We start from the raw sequence: 16,987 nt of genomic DNA, 5'->3' as shown, positions 1-16,987 counted from the left end.
TGTTACATGCTAAGTATTGTTTTTTCTAAGCCCTTTCCTCTGTTAACTCGTTCAATAATTACCACTATCGGTGATGGTAGGAACCATTATTTTTCCCATTAGTACAGTTCAGGAAGTAGAGATACAAGGGTTAAGTAATTTGCCCAAAGATTCACAGCTGCTCTGAATACTAGTACCTGGCTTCAGAGCCTTCTTTCTGCAAAGAGAATATCAAGTGATGTAGGTTTACAAAATCGTTTGGGAAGCAGCACCTAGTAGACCAAGTGCTAGAGGAGTTCAGAGATAAGGAAGAATGAGTAGGTGGGGATGCCTCTGCAGGAGGTTATAACTCTTGGCGTAAAAGGAGATCAAGTATTATGAGTACTAGGAATCAGTTGTTGGCAGTGTTATATGCTGTACTCGAACAGATAATCATGTTTTCTTTTGTTGTTTTTTGTTTTTGTTTTTAAAGATTTAAGGTACCAGGATGGCTCAGGCAGTTAAGCATCTGCCTTCGGGTCTGGTCATGATCTCAGGGTCCTGGGATTGAGCCTCCACATTGGGCTCCCTGCTTGGTGGGAGGCCTGCTTTCCCTCTTCCTCCTGCTTGTGCACTCACGAGCGTGTGTGCTCGCTCTTTCTCTCTCTCCCCCCACTCCCGTGTCAAATAAATAAATAGAATCTTTTAAAAAGAATTTATTTATTTGAGACTGAGAGAGACAAGAGCCGGGGCGGGGTTGGGGGTGAGTAGCAGAGGGAGAGAATCTCAACCAGACTCTATGTGGAGCTGTGGGGCTGGATATCAACCTTGAAATGATCTGAGCTAAAATCAAGAGGCCTGTGCTTAACCAGCTGAGTCACCCAGGTGCCCCTCTCCTGTTTTTAGGTAGTACCACCACCTTTAGCTCAAACTTTGTTTCCTTTCCCCAGCTTTGCTGTCAAATGATGATCTTGCTTTTTATTTAATTGAGAAAATGGAAGCAGTTAGAAGGGTCTGCTGCTACCTCTACTCACTTGCCTATGTTTGGCTCTTCTGGTATGCTCCCTCCTCTGTTACAGTGGAGTGGTCCCTTAGGAGTCCATAGGGTCATCCCCCCCACTTGTGTGCTAGATGTGTTCCCCTTAATCTCAATACTTTGCTATAGCAGTTCTTCCCTCTTCTGCCCCAATTTGGCATACAGTCCACTGGCCAGACCTTAATGACCTCACCTAGATGTATCAGAGGTCAGGAAATGTAGTTTTTCTCATTAGGAGCCACACGACCAAAAAGGAGCGTGATAGATAATGAGGCAGACAACAGATAGCCTCTGCCACATGTTCCAGACTATTTTTTTTCTTAATTAAAAAAAACTTCGTTGATAACAAGTTTTATGAGGTATAATTTACATACCATACACTTCACCCATTTAAAGTGTGTAATTCAGTGGGTGTTAGTATATTCACAGAGTTGTGTAATCAATTTTAGAACATTTTCATCACCTCAGAAAAAAACTTTATAGCTGTCATTCCTTGGTGTCTCCATCACTACCCCCAGCCTTAGGCAACCATTAATCTTCCTGTCTTTGCAGATTTGCCTACTCTGGACATTTCATATAATGCAGCCACATAATATTTGGGCTTTTGTGACTGGCTTCTTTTACTTACCATAAAGTTTCCAAGGTTCATCCATGTGGTAGCATGTAGCATGACTTTTTGAAAGAACATTTTATACCACCTTCTTGCAACCCTCATCTCCTCAATCCAGCACAGTCTGCTACACTTTCCTCATGGCCAGCTGAACACGTTTCCCATGTGCTGCTGGAGGCCTTTAGTTGCTATGTCTATGCCCTTTTACTAGCCATGGAATATGAACCCATTCCTTGAAATGTCTTCATCCTTTCTCTTTGTGCTGGTTGTCCTCAGAGCTTCCTGACTGTAATCTTTGGCTTCTTGATGCCTACCTTTTTCACTTTTCTAGTAGTCTGTATAGATAGATCACTTCTTCTCATTCCATACATTTGAGGTCTGTGCAGTTTTTACCTGTAATTACAACTTAACCTGGGCTATAATCTTTCGGCTGGTTGGGAGTAGGGGGTATGTCTGGGGTTAGGGAAAAGCCTGTAGGTTGTACTCCTTCCACCTCACCCTTTCATTAGGCTTCACTCTCCTCCTGGGCACACTCAAACCCTCACCATGGTCTTCTCCCTATCCAGTTCGCCTCCTAGCCATCTGTCATGCTGCTGCAGAGGGTGTCTTTGTAAATTACAATCTGATTGTGCTGTTTCATTGGCCTTCCCTTGCTTACAGAATGGAATACAGGTTGCTATGCATGACGTTCCAGATCCTCCAGTCCAACCATCACTCATATTTCTAGCTTCATTTTCTTTTCTTTTCTTTTTTTTTTTTTAAGATTTTATTTATTTTATTTGACAGACAGAGATTACAAGTAGGCAGAGAGGCAGGCAGAGAGAGAGGAAGGGAAGCAGGCTCCCTGCTGAGCAGAGAGCCCGATGCGGGCCTCGATCCCAGGACCCTGAGATCATGACCTGAGCCGAAGGCAGCGGCTTAACCCACTGAGCCACCCAGGCACCCTCTAGCTTCATTTTCTAATAGTCTCCTCTCTGAATTCTTTTTTTTTTTTTTTAAGATTGTATTTATTTATTTGACAGAGAGACCGCAAGAGAGGGGATACAAGCAGGAGGAGTGGGAGAGGGAGAATCAGGCTTCCTGCTGAGCAGGGAGCCTGATGTAAGGCCTGATCCTAGGAATCATGACCCAAGCCGAAGTGATTGAGCCACCCAGGTGCCCCTCCTCTCTGAATTCTTATATTAAGGGTCATTGAGGTTATTTGCTTGGGCTGCTCTTCACATTAGGAAGTATTCCTAAGCTGCTGTTAACTCTTCACAACTCCTTTCAGAGTACTTGATCTCATTCCTCAAGGTCTAGGTCACCTTCTCTGAAGCCCTCTGCAGAATTGCTTACTTTTTTCTTTATTCATACCAGAGAGGACGAATTTCTATTGTAGCACTTAATTACATTGTATTTTTTTCTCTAAGACTGTCTTCCAGATAAGGCTGCTCTTTAGCACCTAGAACAGAGAGTGGCCCATAGAATACCCATGGTTTGTGTTAGGCTGATCCAAGTGTAAGGGAATTGAGACAAGGCCACTGGACCTGGCAAGGAGGTGACTGCCATTGGACTGAAGTAGTGGGTGGAAGAGCGACTTGGAAGACGCATGAGGGGTGGGTGGAAGTGCCCGCCAGAATTTATCTTTAAGTGACCTGATAAAATGTGTTCTCAAAAATCTATAGAATCGGGCGCCTGGGTGGCTCAGTGGGTTAAGCCGCTGCCTTCGGCTCAGGTCGTGATCTCAGGGTCCTGGGATCGAGTCCCACATCGGGCTCTCTGCTCAGCAGGGAGCCTGCTTCCTTCTCTCTCTCTCTGCCTGCCTCTCAGTGTACTTGTAATTTCTCTCTGTCAAATAAATAAATAAAATCTTTAAAAAAAAAAAAAAATCTATAGAATGAAATTATGAGTATGTTTCCTTTGGCAGATCCTTGTAGCATGCCAAAAAAAATTTTTTTTTGTTTTATTTATTTTATTTATATTTTTTAAATATTTTATTTGTTTATTTGAGAGAGAGAGAGAGCGAGAAAGGTCAGCAAGAGAAGCAGACTCCCTGCCAAGCAGGGAGCCCGATGTGGGACTCAATCCCAGGATTCCGGGACCAGGACCCGAGTCAAAGGCAGTCACTCTGCCAACTGAGCCACCCAGGCGCCCCTTTTTTTTGTTTTAATAAGAATTCCACGTCTGCCAAACAGCCTTGGGAGAATTGTTTAGAAGAGTGCTGTCTGGGAGACTGTGACAGTGGACCTGTTCAGTATCTGCCCTGTCCGGTACTAAAGTCCTCTGTGTCCATGGACCATTTGAAATGTGGCCATTGGGCCCAAAGAAGTAAATTTCAAAATTTCAACTAATTTAAATATTAATTAAGAAATAGTCACATGTGACTAATGGCTACTATGTTGGGCAGTGAAACTGTGACAGTACCATCTCTGGGAGTGAATGCAGCCCAAACATTCTGTCTCTTGTGTTCAAGTGCTTCAGACAATGACTCTCCTCCCCATGTATGTGGGTTTTTGTTTTTGTTTCGTTTTGTTTTGTTTTTTCACTTTTTTTGTGTTCCAGTTTGTAACTATCCTAGAAGTCTTCAGCTTCCTCTGCACTTACATATGATTCAGATATGAGGAAAGTCTTTCTTCACAGTGTTGAGGAGAGCTTCTCAACACTTCCTTTGAAAGGTGGATCGAAGTTAAAATTTTATTTCTGTATATAGCAGCCACTGGTAGATTACACAGTGGTTTTTTGTTTGTTTCTGGTTTTGTTTTGTTTTTGTTTTTTCCATTCAGCAAACACATGTAGATAGCCTAATGGTGTCTGGCATTGGTAGTGTAAAGATGAATAATACTACCTTTGTCCTAAATCAGCTTTCAGTCTAGTAAAGAGTCTTGATTAAGTATAAATGATAAGTAAGTGTGAAAATATTTATGAAGTAAGTTGTGTGGGTTGGGAAAAGGAAATGGTAGTTATCAGAAAAGAAATGACTTGTCATTTTGAAAGGTAAATATTTACTAGATAGACAAGAGGTGGGGAGGTTTCCTAGGCAGAAAGATGATGTATGTAGGACCAAATATACCTTAATTTTATAAAATTGTATTGTGATGCTAAGATGATAATGGAATACAGTGAATTGGACCCTTTACCTGAAGACTTGGAGGTGACTTTAAACTTCAGAGAACTTTGTTGGAAAACATTGATTCTGGGTCGCCTAGATGGCTCAGTCGGTTAAAGCTTCTGCCTTTGACTTGGGTCAGGATCGAGCCCTGGGTCGGGCTCTCTGCTCGGCAGGGAGCCTGCTTCCCTCTCCCTCTCTGCCTGCCTCTCTGCCTACTTGTGATCTCTGTCTGTCAAAGAAAGAAGGAAGGAAAACGTTGATTCTGTAGTGCAGTCCTAAAAATGCAGAAGGTCTCTTTGTGATCTAGGTTTTTAAAAAAATATTTATTTTAATATTTAATATTTTAATATTTTATTTATTTGACAGAGATCACAACTAGGCAGAGAGGCAGGCAGAGAGAGAGAGGAGGAAGCAGGCTCCCTGCTGAGCAGAGAGCCTGAAGCAGGGCTCTATCCCAGGACCCTGGGATCATGACCTGAGCCGAAAGCAGAGGCTTTAACCCACTGAGCCACCGAGGTGCCCCTGATCTAGGTTTAAATTAAATTTCTGATCTTTGATCCTTGACCTTATTTTTCTTTTTTTTTAAACGTCTTTTGTTTTATTTAAAACTTTTATTTATTTACTTGACAGAGCACAAGCAGGGGTTGCAGCAGACAGAGGGAAAGGGAGAAGCAGGCTCCCTGCTGAGCAGGGAGCCTGATATGGGGTTCGATTCCAGGACCCTGGAATCATGACCTGACCTGAAGGCAGATGCTTAACCAACTGAGCCGCCCAGGCACCACCCTCCCCTGACCATCTTTCTTACCTAACTCTAGGTGAAGTTCTTATTAGCTACACTGGCTTCATTGCTTGGTAAAGTCAACTTTGTTGGCAGTTATTAGGGTTTTTTGGTTTTGTTTTGTTTTGTTTTGTTTTCAGATTTTATTTATTTACTTATTTTTAAGGATTTTATTTATTTGACAGAGAGAGACACATCAAGAGAGGGAACACAAGCATGGGGAGTGGGAGAGGGCGAAGCAGGCTTCCTGCTGAGCAGGGTACCCATTGTGGTGCTCGATCCCAGGATCCTGGGATCATGACCTGAGTCAAAGGCAGACGCTTAATGACTGAGCCACCCAGGTGCCCCTCAGATTTTATTTTTTTTTTAATTTTTAATTTTTTTTTAATTTTTTATTTTTTATAAACATATATTTTTATCCCCAGGGGTACAGGTCTGTGAATCACCAGGTTTACACACTTCACAGCACTCACCAAAGCACATACCCTCCCCAATGTCCATAATCCCACCCCCTTCTCCCAACCTCCCTCCCCCCAGCAACCCTCAGTTTGTTTTGTGAGATTAAGAGTCACTTATGGTTTGTCACCCTCCCAATTCCATCTTGTTTCATTGTTCTTCTTCTACCCACTTAAGCCCCCATGTTGCATCACCACTTCCTCATATCAGGGAGATCATATGATAGTTGTCTTTCTCTGCTTGACTTATTTCGCTAAGCATGATACGCTCTAGTTCCATCCATGTTGTCGCAAATGGCAAGATTTCATTTCTTTTGATGGCTGCATAGTATTCCATTGTGTATATATACCACATCTTCTTGATCCATTCATCTGTTGATGGACATCTAGGTTCTTTCCATAGTTTGGCTATTGTGGACATTGCTGCTATAAACATTCGGGTTCATGTGCCCCTTTGGATCACTACGTTTGTATCTTTAGGGTAAATACCCAGTAGTGCTATTGCTGGGTCATAGGGCAGTTCTATTTTCAACATTTTGAGGAACCTCCATGCTGTTTTCCAGAGTGGCTGCACCAGCTTGCATTCCCACCAACAGTGTAGGAGGGTTCCCCTTTCTCCGCATCCTCGCCAGCATCTGTCATTTCCTGACTTGTTGATTTTAGCCATTCTGACTGGTGTGAGGTGATACCTCATTGTGGTTTTGATTTGTATTTCCCTGATGCCCAGTGATATGGAGCACTTTTTCATGTGTCTGTTGGCCATCTGGATGTCTTCTTTGCAGAAATGTCTGTTCATGTCCTCTGCCCATTTCTTGATTGGATTATTTGTTCTTTGGGTGTTGAGTTTGCTAATTTCTTTATAGATTTTGGACACTAGTCCTTTATCTGATATGTCGTTTGCAAATATCTTCTCCCATTGTCTCAGATTTTATTTTTAAGTAATATCTACACCCAGCATGGTGCTCAAATCCATAACCCTGCGATGAAGAATCACATGCTCTACTGACTTGAGCCAGCCAGGCACCCCAGCAGTTACATAGTTATTAATGATGGGTGTCTAAACATACAGAAGCAGGTACTTTGCATTTTCTGTCATTGAAATGGCTCATGAAGCCTGTAGGTTCCTAACTTTGAGCAGCTTTCTGTTCATCTTTGTTCCAGTTAAATTGTAATTAAAGTATGCTTTTTAGACGCCAAATCGCAGCAGTATTTGCAACAACTTGTTATCTGCACTTGTCACTCTGGGCTCTTTGAAGATGTAAATTTTTTGCTTTGATTCCGTTTTCCCCTTTGATTGTCTGTTCTTTCATATTGGTAACCATGTTTCCTTTTTTCTTTTCTTTTTTTTCTTTTTTTTTTTTTTTTAAGATTTTATTTATTTATTTGATAGAGTGCACAAGTAGGAAGAGGCAGGCAGAGGGAGAGGGAGAGGGAGAAGCAGGCTCTCTGCTGAGCAGGGTGTCAGCTGTAGGGCTCCATCCCAGGACCCTGGGATCATGAACTGAGCCAAAGGCAGCTGCTTAACCAACTGAGCCATCCAGGTGCCACCTTTTTATTTATTTATTCATTCATTCATTCATTCATATCTATCTATCTATTTATTTATTTAAAAAAGATTTTATTTATTTATTTGATAGGCAGAGATCACAAGTACGCAGAGAGGCAGGCAGAGAGAGAGAAGGAAGCAGGCTCCCCGCTGAGCAGAGATCCCGATGCGGGGCTCGATCCCAGGACCCTGGGATCATGACCCGAGCTGAAGGCAGAGGTTTTAACCCACTGAGCCACCCAGGCGCCCCTATTTATTTATTTATAAAGAAGCCCAGGTACCTGGGGCTTTATCTTTAAAAAATATATTAAAATAATGTTTTTATTTTTTATGTAATTTAGATTTTTTTTTTTTTAAATATATACAGTATACTGGTCTCTGGCCTTCAGAGCTCTCTTGCTGTACCAAATCATCTGTGTGGTGATGTTTCCTTATGATAGCACAAATGGAGTGATGCTGAATCCTCAGTATAAACTACCTTCCTCTGAATCCTGAAAAAAAATTTTTTTTTAAGATTTTATTTATTTATTTGGCAGACAGAGATCACAAGTAGGCAGAGAGGGAGAGAGGAGGAAGCAGGCTCGCCGCTGAGCAGAGAGCCCGATGCGGGGCTTGATCCCAGGACCCTGAGATCATGACCCGAGCTGATGGCAGAGGCCCAACCCACTGAGCCACCCAGGGCCCCCCCCAGCCCCAAGTTAATTTTTGTAATACAAATTCCAGTTTCTTGTGATTCTCTCAGGTAGGTGTAAAGAAGACTACTGGATTGTGATAATACGTAAAGTGTGACAGGCTGGACTCTTTTCAGCTGCATTTGCATTTTATATAAGAACTTATCAAATCTAAGTAAACACCCTTATATGATTACTACATGAGAGAGAAACCTTCCTTGACTATTCCTTGGCCACTCTAAATAACTTAAATAGTTTGTGCTTGGGGAAAAGGAAAAGGCATGGGAGGTATATAAAAAAATAATAAAAAAAAGAAAAGAAAGACTAAACTCTCAAAAAGTCTTAAGATGTCAGAGGGAAGCAGTAAAGAAAACAATGATACATGAGGCGCCTGGGTTGCTCAGTGGGTTAAGCTTCTGCCTTTGGCCTAGGTCATGATCTCAGGGTTCTGGGATCTAGCTCCACATCAGGCTGTCTGCTTGGCGGGGAGCCTGCTTCCCCTTCTCTCTCTGCCTGCTTGTGATCTCCCTCTCTCTCAAATAAATAAAATTTAAAAAACAACAACAACACAACAAACATCCCCAAAGCTTCCCTGTGCCTTATTCCTATCGTAAGGCACTCCTGGGCTTGTTTGATTTCTTTCACTATTGATTAGTTTTGCCTAGATTTGAGTTTCTTTGGTGGATTTTATTTGGGCCTGGTTTGTTTTAACAGTCGTTCAGAGATTCACCCAAGTTGCTTCAGGTAGCAGTTGGTTTACTTTTCACTGCTGTGTAATATTCTGCTGTTTGGTACAACACTGTGTGTCCACTCAGCTGTTGACTGATGATGATTTCTATTAGAAAATCTTGCACGTGCATTTGGTATATTTATTTACTGAACATTTCTGTGGGTTTATACCGAAGATTGAATGTTGAGCTTTAGTACACAATACTAAACAGTTCTGCAAAGTATTTGTACACTCCCACCAGCACTAAATATAAGTTCCGGTTAATTCACATCCAGCAGCACTTTTTTTTTTTTAAGAGTGAGAAGGGACAGAAGGGAGGAAGAATCTTAAGTGGGCTCCATGCCAACTTGGGGCTCCATCTCATGACCTTGAGATCATGACCTGGGCTGGAATCAAGAGTTGGACACTTAGCCGCCTGAGCCACCCGGGTTCCCCCAACAGCACTTTTTACATTTTAGCCATGCTGATGGGTGTGTGGCAATATCTCATTGTGGCTTTAAATTTTTTTTTTTTTAAGATTTTATTTTATTTTTTAATTTTTTTATTTTTTTATTTTTTTTTTTAAAAGATTTTATTTTATTTATTTGACAGAGAGAGATCACAGTAGGAGAGAGGAAGGGAAGAGATCACAGAGAGAGGAAGGGAAGCAGGCCCCCTGCTGAGCAGAGAGCCCGATGTGGGACTCGATCCCAGGACCCTGAGATCATGACCTGAGCCGAAGGCAGCGGCCCAACCCACTGAGCCACCCAGGCGCCCCTAAGATTTTATTTTAGAGAGCATGTGTGCATGGGGGACGGCAAGGGGAAAGGAGAGGGACAAGCAGACTCCATGCTGATCATGGAACCTGACATGGGGTTTGATCTCATGAGTCTTGAGACCATGACCTGAGTGGAAATCAAGAGTCAGATGCTTAAGTGACTGGATCACCCAGATCCCCTTTATTGTGGTTTTAATTTGATATGATGACTAATATTTTTGGACACCTCTTCCTGTTTGTTGGCCATTTTAGAAAGCTGCTTTTGTGAAAAAGGATTACTTTGGACTAAGAAGTTTAATGATTGGGGAAGTAAGATGCCTATGAAACATACTAAGATGTAGATTGAAATTTTTATAATAGAAGCTCAAAGAGTGGCAGAGTATCTCAGATGATCACTAAGAAGCAGATAAAATGATTTCAGAGAAATTGTAAGATCACTCAAAATTAGCTTTGGGTACCTGGTGATGGGTGCTTCATTTTACCTGTACAGTGAAGATACACATACAATAAATCAGAGGTTCTCAAAGTTGAGTACGAGTCAGAATCACGTGGAAAGCTTATTTTATTTTATCTTGAGTATGAGCAGTGGGAAGGGGCAGAGGGAGGCAGAGAAGCAGACTCCCCACTGAGTAGGGAGCCCAATATGGGACTTGTTTTCAGGACCTGAGCTGAACGAAGGCAGACAGACGCTTAATGGGCTGAGCTACTCAGGCGCCTGGTTGGCTTGTTTAAACCCAAATTAATGGACCCACTTTCAGGACTTCTGGTTCTGTAGGTTTTTTGTGGGAGCTGAGAATTTGCATTTCTGTCAAATTGTCAGGTGACATTGATAGCACTAATCTGAGGACCACTTAGAGAACTACTGACTGGAGACTCAGGATTCTTAAGGAAATAGCTAGTTGAATTGTCATGGATAGATATTTGCCTCAATAAGATTATTTTGTTAATTGAAAACTAATGATTGAAGGATTAAAAATATAAGGCATTAGGTCAGTCAGTAGTGCCATACAGTATTTGCTTTTTGTCCAGTCAGCAGTGCTTTTTAATTTCCAGTCCAGTTAAGCTAGGAAGACTAGAATGCTGTGTACTAAACTCTAGGCTAAATGGACAATTCAGAAAACCCTCAAGAAGCTATTTAGACAAATATGAGTCTACATTATGGTCAGAGAAACATGAGAAAATCACCGAAGACTGCTGTGTGAAGTGGAGAGGACTGAATATTAATGCATGTTTGTGGTTTACCTGTTCGAGTGCAGGAAGCAGCCCCTCTTAACTGCCGAAAATGTCTGATGGACAGACCACTCCCACACTGCAACTAGATGAGCAAGGCAAGTAGGAGTGCAAATAGGCTGTAGTTAGACTACAGGAAATCATTAGACTTGTAAAAAGAGGTGTAAAAGGGTTGGCCACCACTTACCAGTCTTACTGTAGGAGTTTCCTGCAGTGCAGAAAGCCACAACCCTTCCTTGACATCATCTGTTCCCCAGTGAGAGTAAATAAACTTGAGACACTAGAGCCAAGAGTTGCTAACTTCATAGCAGCTCAAATATACTTTTGGTATCTGGCAACTCTGTCTTCCTCTTTTTATGTAAATGACATTCTAAAAAGAATTTGCCAAAAAAAAAAAAAATTCACAAAAGGCTAGAAAACTGCCTGGGAAATGCCAAATAAATGTAACATAGTTTTAAAATCCAAAGACTTTTTCTTTTCTTCTTTTTTTTTTTTTTTAAGTAATCTTGGGGCACTTGGTTGGCTCAGTCAGTTAATCGTCTGCCTTTGGCTCAGGTCATGATCTTAGGATCCTGGGATGGAGCCCCCTCTCTGTGATCTCCCTCTCACTCTCTCAAATCAATAAATAAAATCTTTTTTTAAAAAAAGATTGTTTAAAAAAATTTTCTAATCTCTATCCGCAATGTGGGGCTTGAACTCAAGACACTGACATCAAGAGTTGCATGCTTTACCAACTGAGTCAGCCAAGTGCCCCCCCCAAACCACAAGGCTTTTGATCAAATACATCAAAACCTCAAGAAGAAATAATTGAGAGTAGTCAGTCACCTTCAGTTACATATTAATTGATTGACTCTTTCACATTGTTACCAAGGTTTACTTGGGTAGCAAAGGCAAAAAGAACACTATAAGCTCTAGGATTGCTTTTTGACATTTGGGGGAGAGGAAGGAGGGTAAGAAAGTGGAGTGTTTAGGAATAGGGGCTCTGGAACAGATTGCTTATTAGTTCAGTGCCCAGTTCTGCCCCTTACTAGCTAGCTGTGTGACCTTTCGGTACTTCAGTTTCTGTATCTGGAAATGAGAAAACTAGGCTCTATCTCATTGGGCAGTTATGAGGATTAAACATGTTAATTAAAAAGTTTGTTAACAGCATTTTTTTTTAAAGATTTTATTTATTTATTAGAGAGAGAGAGAGGGAACACAAACAGGGGGAGTAAGAGAGGGAGAAGCAGGTTTCCCACCCAGTAGGGAGCCTGATGTGGGCCTCGATCCCAGGACCCTGTGATCATGATCTGAGCCAAAGGCAGCCACTTAACAACTGAGCCACCCAGGCACCTTGTTAACAGCATTATTAAAGTGTTTGCTATTTCTGGCATTTCCCACAAAGTAGTAAAAGACAGATTTCTCCACCTTCAGCTAAATGCCTATGGGTATAGGTATAAGTAGGAAAAAAACGAAGTTGTGGAGGAGAAGGATGAAAAAAACAAATGACCTAAATAAATAGAAAGGCATCTTGTCTTCATGGATCAGAAACTTAATACTGTAACGGTGTTAGTAATCCTCAAATTGATCTGTAGATGCAATGCAGTCCTTACTAAAAATCTCAGTTGCCTTCTTTGCAGAAATCGACAGGCTGCTCCTAAAATTTCATTTGGTAATCCAGGGGACCCAGAATAGCTAAAACAATCTTGAAACAGAGCAGTTGGAAGACTCACTTCCTGATTTCAGAACTTAAGTACAAGAGTAATCAAGATAGTGTGTGGTACTGGCATAAAGACAGACATACAGATCAATGGAATAAAATTGAGAATCAAAAAATAAGTCCTCACATTTAGAGTCAACTGATACTCAGTATGGTAACCAACACCATTCAGTGGGGGAAAGAACGGTGTTCCTAATGCTGGGATGACTAAATTTCCACATGGCAAGGTAATGAATTTGGACTTCTACTTCATATCATGTATAAAGATTAACCTAAAATAGATAAAAAGCCTAAATGTAAGATTTCCCATGACCTTGGATTTGGCAGTGGGTTTTTTGTTTTGTTTTGTTTTTTGACAGAGATCACAAGTAGGCAGAGAGGCAGGCAGAGAGAGGGGGAGAAGCAAGCTCCCCCCTGAACAGAGAGCCTGATGTGGGGCTCGATCCCAGGATCCTGGGATCATGACCTGAACCGAAGGCAGAGGCTTAACCTACTGAGCCACCCAGGTGCCGCTTGGCAGTGGTTTCTTAGATATGACACAAATCGACAGCAACCAAGAAGAATATTAGATAAAATTGGGACTTCATCAAGTGTTCTTCAAAGGACACCATCAGGAAAGTAGAAGCAGCCCAGTTCAAAAATGGGCAGTGGATTTGAATAGACCTTTTTCCCAAAGAAATATACAAATGGCCAATAACCACATGAAAAGATGCTCAGCATTATTAATCATTAGGAAAATGAAAATCAAAACCATAGGAGATGGGCGCCTGGGTGGCTCAGTGGGTTGAGCCGCTGCCTTCGGCTTGGGTCATGATCTCAGGGTCCTGGGATCGATTCCCGCGTCGGGCTGTCTGCTCAGCGGGGAGCCTGCTTCCCTTGCTCTCTCTCTGCCTGCCTCTCTGCCTACTTGTGATCTCTCTCTGTCAAATAAATTTAAAAAAAAAAAAAAAAAAAAACCATAGGAGATGCCACTTCACACCCAAATGGCAATGGTTAAAATAGTCTTGGCAAGGATGTGAAGTAATTGGAACCTTTGTACATTGCTAATGGGGATGTAAAATGGTACAGCAACTGTAGGAAACATTTTGGCAGTACTTAAGAAACAAAACATATAATTGCCTAATTATATAACAGTACTAGGGGGGTGTGTGTGTGTGTGTGTGTGTGTGTACTTAAAGGAGTTGAAAGCAGAGATTTGGGCAGTACTCATAGGATGCCAGTGTTCATTGCAACATTAGTACAGTAGCCACAAGGGGAAAGTAACGCCGAGCATCCACCAGCAGGTAAATGGACAAACCAAATGTGGTATATCCACACCATGGAATATAGTTCGGCTATAAAAAGGAATGAAATTTGATACATGCTACAACATAGATGAACTTTTTTTTTTTTTTTTTTTTTAAGATTTTATGTGTTTACTGAAGAGAGTGAGTGAGAGAGAGAGAGAGAGAACATGAGCAGGGAGCCCGAAAGGGGCTTAATCCCAGAACTCTGGGATCATAACCTGAGCTGAAGGCAGGTGCTTAACTGACTTAGCCATCTAGGCACCCCATCATACATGAACATTAAATGTTATGGTGTGTGAAGTTAGGCACAAAATGACAAATACTGTATGATTTCATTTATATGAGATAACTAGAATAGGCAAATTGATAAAGATTAGAGGGGTTTTTATCGGGCTGAGGGAAGAGAAGAATGAGGAGTTACTGCTTAATGGTTACAAGTTTCTCTTTGGGGTAGTGAGAAAGCTTTGAAAATAGTGGCAGTGGGGCACCTGGGTGGCTCAGTGGGTTAAAGCCTCTGCCTTCTGCTCAGGTCATGATCCTGGGGTCCTGGGTTCGAGCTCCGCTTCGGGCTTTCTGCTCCGCAGGGAGCCTGCTTCCTCCCTTCTCTCTCTCTGCCTGCCTCTCTGCCTACTTGGATCTCTCTCTCTCAAATAAATAAAATCTTTAAAAAAAAAAAAAAAGAAAAGAAAAGAAAGAAAGAAAATAGTGGCAGTGCTTGCACAACATTGTGAATGTAATTATTCCCACTGAATTGTTGTAAAGAAAGAAACATCTCCTGTTTGTATCCTTTACTCTCAATACTCCTCTACACTACCTTCTACTTCTCACACTTTTGGTCACCAAATATTGGGGGGTGGGGGGGGCAGTTCCGCAACACTGACTGTGATTCTATTCAGTTCTGACACTATCTGCCTGAAGTTAGCATCAAATCCTACGGGTTAAGCACTTAGTCCCACAAGTCTGCTCCACAGCCTCTGACTTCAGACCTCAATAGCAAGTCCAGGTTATTTATTACCTGTGCTTCTGACTGACTGAATCCCAGGATCCCACAATCTCCTCCTGGAGTTCAGTTAATTTTTAAGAGCAGCTCACAGAACTCAGGAAAATATTTTACTCACTAGATTACCAGTTTATTATAAAAAGATGTAACCCCAGAACAGCCAGATACGTAAGATATGTGGAAAGGGATATGGCGCTAGCTTGCCCGCCCACCCCAGATGTTCCATTTTTTCAGTACTTGTACATGTCCACCACCGTGGAAGGTCTTTGAAGCCTGCCCTTTTAGTTTTTTGGAGGCTTGAAGTAGGCATGATTGATTAAATCATTGGCCTTTGGTGATTAGTTCGACCTCCTTCCCTCTTCCCTACCCTAGGTTGGCAGGGAGGGGCTGAAAGTTGCAATCACGTGGTTGGTTCCCCTGGCAACCAGCCCCCCCATCTTTAAGGGATTTTCCAAAGTCCCCTTGTTTACATAAACTCAGGTGTGGTTGAAAGAGGGTTAGTTATGAATAACAAGATACTTCTTTCACTTTGATCAATCATGCGAGATCTATTTCAGGAACTGGAGCTGTTTGAGGACAGAATATCAAACATAGAAAGTTCTTCCATTGTTATAATTTGGGAAATTACAACGGTTTTAGGAGCCTTGTGTCAGGAACAGGGACTAAGACCAAATATATATAAGTCACAGTATCACAGTTGAATACTTGAAAAAAATGGCAAGCTTTGTTACATATATTTTTTTAAATTTTTAATTTTTTAAAAAAGATTTTATTTATTTGTCAGAGACAGAGGGAGAGACAGCAAGCGAACACAGGCAGACAGAGAGGCAGACAGAGGCAGAGGGAGAAGCAGGCTCTCTGCCGAGCAAGGAGCCTGATGTGGGACTCGATCCCAGGACCCTGGGATCATGACCTGAGCCGAAGGCAGCTGCTTAACCAACTGAGCCACCCAGGCGTCAAGTTTTGTTACATATTATCACGACTTCTAAAAATAATGTAATATACTAAAACCCATTAAAATGTATACTGTTTTCTCTACTTTATTGAGATAACGTTGACATAAGACATTGTGTAAGTTAATGGTATACAAAGTGTTGATTTGATACATTAGCTAACACCTGCATCATGTCACATAATTACCATGTCTTTTTTGCGGTGAGATCATTTAAAATTTACTCCTTAGCAACTTTTAAGTATATAATACAGTATTAACTGTAATCACTGTGTTATACATGAGACCCCCCAGAATTGTATACTTTAAATTTGTAAATTGTATGTGTATTATATTTCAATAAAGCTATTTTTAAGAAACTTGTTGTATACCACACTTTAATAGAATAGCTTCTTTTCACATGTCTCCAAACCTAACCCCTTGTGATCAGTTAGGTATTCTTCCACAACATGTTTGCTGAGCAGTCCTGGCCTAGTTTATCTGTTGACTGGCAGAAATATAGGCTAATAGAGTTTAAGGATGATTGACTTGCACGCCTCTTTGGCAGTGAGTAAATCCTTTGTTGTCTGACCCAATTGCACAAGTTAGATTTCAGCAACATCTCTCAAAACAAATAGGAAACTGTGTGCCTTATGCCAGAATGGTTTTTTAGTTTGAAAATTAATGTTTTTTTTTTAAGATTTTTATATTTATTTGATAGAGATCACAAGTAGGCAGAGAGGCAGGCAGTGGGGGGGGGGAGCAGGCTCCCTGCTGAGCATAGAGCCCATGTGGGGCTCAGACCCAGGACCCTGAGACCATGACCTCTGCTGAAGGCAGAGGCTTAACCCACTGAGCCACCCAGGCACCCCTTACTGTGTTTTAATATACTGGTCTTAGACTCAGTAAATTCTAGTCACTAATCTTCCTTCCCTGTTGGTAAAATAGGAATGAATGATAATTTTACCTGTCTCTGGCTAAAAAGTTCAGGATCAAGTAAGTTCCTGTCAGACGTATGGAATGGGCATGAGATACACAAGGGTGTAGGTATCATGGTCACTCATGAAGGTCCACACAGTTTGTTAGGATCTGTTGTAGCAGTTTTTGGAACTTCTGACACCATTTGTATTAAAGAGAACATCAGGAGAATGGTTAGTATAGTGTGGTTTTGTTTTGTTTTTTTCTTAAAGAAGTTGTATGTCAGGTAATGGG

General features: G+C 41.5%; 1 protein-coding gene across 2 annotated transcripts in view; it reads left to right on the top strand.

Annotated features, from left to right (window-relative positions):
* RHOA (ras homolog family member A) overlaps positions 1-16,987 on the top strand; it is a 59,857-nt gene that overhangs the window by 20,376 nt on the left and 22,494 nt on the right. The gene's annotated exons all lie outside the window — the stretch shown is intronic.

Source organism: Mustela erminea, chromosome 1 (genome assembly GCF_009829155.1).
Source record: "Mustela erminea isolate mMusErm1 chromosome 1, mMusErm1.Pri, whole genome shotgun sequence".
In the NCBI taxonomy this organism is placed as follows: Eukaryota; Metazoa; Chordata; class Mammalia; order Carnivora; family Mustelidae; genus Mustela; species Mustela erminea.
Note: the sequence above shows the minus strand (reverse complement) of the source record. Positions and strands in the feature narration are given on the sequence as shown.